This window comes from Petaurus breviceps, unplaced genomic scaffold (assembly GCF_028583685.1).
Source record: "Petaurus breviceps papuanus isolate PSGF00001 unplaced genomic scaffold, PetGlider_PUasm1.0 91041, whole genome shotgun sequence".
Lineage (NCBI taxonomy): Eukaryota > Metazoa > Chordata > Mammalia > Diprotodontia > Petauridae > Petaurus > Petaurus breviceps.
In genome coordinates, this window is record NW_027187400.1 from 16229119 (window position 1) to 16233667 (window position 4549).

The 4549-nt window shown below is 40.0% G+C and overlaps 1 pseudogene; it reads left to right on the forward strand.

Annotated features, from left to right (window-relative positions):
• The first annotated feature begins 283 nt into the window (after nucleotides 1-283).
• LOC138154304 (NF-X1-type zinc finger protein NFXL1-like) lies at nucleotides 284-2886 on the forward strand (annotated as a pseudogene).
• The last annotated feature ends 1663 nt before the right edge of the window (nucleotides 2887-4549 follow it).

A 4549-nucleotide genomic window follows, 5' to 3' on the forward strand; every position in this document is an offset into this window, starting at 1 on the left:
CTTCTCTCTAGCCTTCATGAGTTTTTATAAGTCTTTACTTTCAAATAGGGTTTGACTTGTCTCTATTCCATCCCACCCAACCCCCTGCTGATCTTTTCCTCCTTTAATTTCCTTCTCTTGGCTCTGGATGTAAAAAGATATCAAAAGTGGGAGTCAATGAATCTGAGCTCTCCTGGGAGCTGGCTGACCATGGGACTGGAGGGGCTGAAGGCACCAAGGCCCCCTCCCCTGCCCAGGGCCCACCTGGGAGCATCCTGGGAGAAGCAGAAGTGGGTCAGTGGCAATGGCATGTCAGACACACATGATCAGTGAACTAATTTCACAGAAGAAATTTGAGGAAATCAAGAAGGCTAATCAAGCAGCAGAAAAAAAGAAAAAACTCATTGAAGATCAGTTTAATTCCTCTGAAGAAGGAGGTGAAGATGCTGAAGGAGAATAGGGCAAAATTGTTGACAAAACATTCATAACATATACTAGTCAGATTGATGGAGATATGCTTGAATTGAAAGAGACCAGACAGTATATAAATGAAGCTTTTCAGTAGGGCTATGACATGCTTAATTTGTATTGCTTCAGTAAAGAGAAACCAAGCAGTTTGGAGCTGTTGAGGATGTGCCTGTTCCTTGTGCCTTTGCCTTTGATGGATGATGACTTTGGAAAAAGAGACTACCGGTGACCTTTTCCAAAATGTAGGTTTGAATCTAAATGATCTGAAACACTTATTTGGAATTATTGCTATTGTGGAAAAATGGAAGAGCCACCACTGGACCCTTTCCTTGTACCTTACTCATGTGGACAAGTGTGTGAGAGAGAATGTGTCCTTGTGTACATAATTGTTTGCTCCTCTGTCACCCTGGTCCTTGCCCTCCTTGTCCAAAGATGGTTTCTATTACTTGTTACTGTAACAAGGCAAAATCAGTATCTCAAAGGTTCAGTACCAAGGAGTGGTCCTGTCAGCAACTGTGTGGCTGGAAGCTGTTGTGTGGGCAGCATAAGTGTGAAAACCCTTGTCTCGCAGGAAATTGTCAACCCTTCCCATGAGTTAGCAAACAAAAGTGTGTGTGAAATGAATGGCTAGCTGATTTTGTGTGAGTCCAGGGTGGCACTGTGATCAGATATGTGGTAAAACATTGCCATGTGGCCGTCACAAGTGTGAGAAAGTTTGTCATTATCTTATTTGTGGAGAGTGTCCTCAACTTGGGAAAAAAAACAATTCCTCATTTAATTTTCTCTTCTTGGCTCTGGATGTAAAAAGAGATCAAAAGTGGGAGTCAACACATCTGAGGCAGGTGAGGCAGAGCAGCTGGAGGCACCCAGCCCCCCTCCCCTGCCCAGGGCCCACCCGGAAGCCTCCTGGAAGCAGCAGCTGTGGGTCCGGTGGTAATGGTATGTCAGGCACCCACCATGTCATAAATCAAACTTTGCCTTGTACAGAAGATGTATCAACTTGTGGAGACAGTTTTGACAAAGTACTTGAATGTGGGATTCATAGGTGTCCACAGTTCTGTCTTTGAGGTCCTGGTGAAATATGTGGACAGGAAGTTGAAAAGCACTGTTGTTATGGAAAGCATCCCAAATGAATGCCATGCCACAAACCCTATCTGTATGAAACTAAGGTTATTAAGATATGTGGTGGCCAGAGGTGTCAGTGTAAGAGAAAGTGTTGCCCTGGAAACTGCCCACTTTGTGATTTACCATGTGCAAGAGCTTTAGGGTGTTGAAGTATCCTTCCATCCGCCGAAGGGTAGCTGTTATCCTTGTCCTGAAGCACAAGATGTGAAGCCCAAGTGTGGCAATACAAAGGGGACTGTACCTTGTGGCATCACCAAACCACCCAGGTGCAAAGGGCTGTGTAGCCAGACTCCAACTTGCCATCATCCAAATTGACAGAAACATTCGTATCATTTAGGCCCTCACTCTCCATGTCATCAAACTTGCCAAAAAAGTTCTGGAAAAATGTGGTTCTGCTCCATGCCGTGACCAAGCATTAGTAAAGCCAACCGGCATCCATCAGCTTGCAGGCCCCTGGGAACCAGCATATATTCAGACTGCTTCGCCTTGTCCTCCCTGTCAATCTAATCCAACAGAGTGTCTTGGGAAGCATGAGGTCAGTCCCCTACCGTATCTGTCCTTACTCTTGTAAGAGATTTTGTGGATGGAGTCTAGATTGTCAAAATCATACTTGTATGAAAGAGTGTCATAAAGTTATTGAAATGCATAGATGAAAATAGGGCAGGGTCCGAATGTCTTCAGTGTGAAGAAACATGTTATAAACCACAGTCATCAGGTTGTCCTCCCCCATGTATTTTGCCCTCTCACCCTGGAGAATACCCTTCCTGTGTTCAAATACTCAGAATAAAATGTCATCGCAAGCTCATAAACTTATCCATGGAATGCAGACAATTGTCAACTGCTGATGTACATGAAAAGAACCTATTGACTTCCCACAAAAATTAACATCCTAAAGAGTTGCCCTGTGGTGATTGCCCTAAAGAGTTATAGCATCTTAGTGAATGTCCCTTTAACTGCAACCAGAAGGTGAAACTCAGGTGTCATTGCAAGAGAATTAAAAAGGAACCTCAGTGTCTTAAGGTGCATGAAGGCCGGATTTCACTAGAATGTGACACCACGAATAAGGAAATGAAATGGAAAACAACTGAGATAAAGGAAACAGAAGCCAAAGCTATTATTGAAAAAGAAAAATGAAGACAACAGGCCGAATTAGAGGCTTCTGAAAACAGATTGAAAGGTCGTTGGAAGAAAAACAGGAAAAGAGATGAAGTAGAAATTCAACCTTCGGCATGTAAAAGAAAGAAGAAAGTGTTTCTTTTCCTAGTGTGCACAGTCATTGTGATGTTTGCATATTACATGGCCCATGATATGTAATGAAAAGTTTTGATCAATTTTAATACACTTCAATTTCATTTAGCTTTAGGTAACATTCTTAGGATATTAGCTCATGTATACCATAGGACATGACTTATGTTCATATTCATCTCTGTACTTTCTTTTATAAGAGGAAAAGGATGTCAAGTGTTATCTTAACCAGCATCAAAAAGAGAGCAGCATGGTATAATTAAAAGTAATAGCCTGAATTGAAATTGTAAAATATCTTGAATTATTTACAAAGCTCTTGCCAAGAGAACATTTTATCAGTTCACTATATTTCCTCATGTGCAAACCTTTCCTGCAAAGCTTTGTTTTTTGTTGCTAAACTGAAACTGAACCATATTTGCTTTAAAATTAACATCTCTAAACATCTCCCTTACTTATTACAGAATAATTTCTTTGATCATGTACTTTGTTCAGTGATCTTGATCTTGTGTAATAAGACTTTTAAAAACCAAAACCTGAAAATGTCTGGATTTCATAATCAGGCATCAAGAAAGTTTGTTTATTATACTTTATCACTGTGAACTTTTAACCAGGTATGACATTTGTGCTACTGGTTGTATTCAACAGAGGAGAAATTGATTTTATTTGTTAGAATTTATCAGATGCAAAAAAATACAAAGTTCCTATTGAAGCCAAATAATACATTTGATACTATTTAAATATGTTCTTTCAAGATGCATTTCAGATGGGACATAATATAAAGCAATTGATAAATCTGGATGAAATTGTAAATTATTTTAAGCAGTTTGCTTATTTTTGTGACTAATCTCTAATTAAAAGTATTTTATTATTTTAAATAATAAAAGACATCTGAACTCTCATCTGGGTCATTTCTTTTTCTGTCTCCCTGGGCTCTCATCATTAAGATGAGATTCTAAGATCCCTTCCATATCACTAACCTAAAAAGATAAAAAATACTGCATGAGGAAATCGATTCCCATGAGAAAGAAGTTTTGTTTTGTTTTGTTTTTCTAGGTAAGATGATGGAAAACAGCTGCTACATTTGCAGTCCCTTGTTGCCAGAATGTTCCAATAACAACTGGGTCACTGTATCTCACAAACCAGGTCTTCATCAATTTCCTAATTTTGGAATTCTTCCCATCATTGGGCTGCCCCCCATTAGTCTTTTGAATCTGCACTACCCCCCTGTTTATTCTTTGTCTTCTCAGTCCTGTGGTTAGATGATGAATGGACCAGCCATGCCCTGCTTGGGTGGAAAACAAGGCTTTGAGACCTACTTCTCTGTCCATGGTCTTGGTCTACCCCTGGGGCCACAAGTAATAAAAATTGCCGTGGTCAAGCCAGAGAAATGCACAGCACTGAGATCATTCTTTGACAATATGTTTTTGGTCTCTTCCTCTAAGCCCCCATCAGTATGCATTCATATTTATTCACTGTTCCTTTTATGATCATGGTTAGTCAGCCCTCCGTTTCTTTGGTTCTTCCACATTTGCTTTGCCTGCATAGTTAGAATTAATCCAGTCACACTAGGGCTATCATTGTATACCCAGGCACACACAAGGTAATAATTTTCCCTTGATTTCTCTGTATTTCTCACCCTTATCTCTCTTAATCATGTTATAATATTCTATTACATTAAAGAACCACAATTTATTTAGCTATCCCACTATAGTCGGATGTTGAGGTTGCTTCA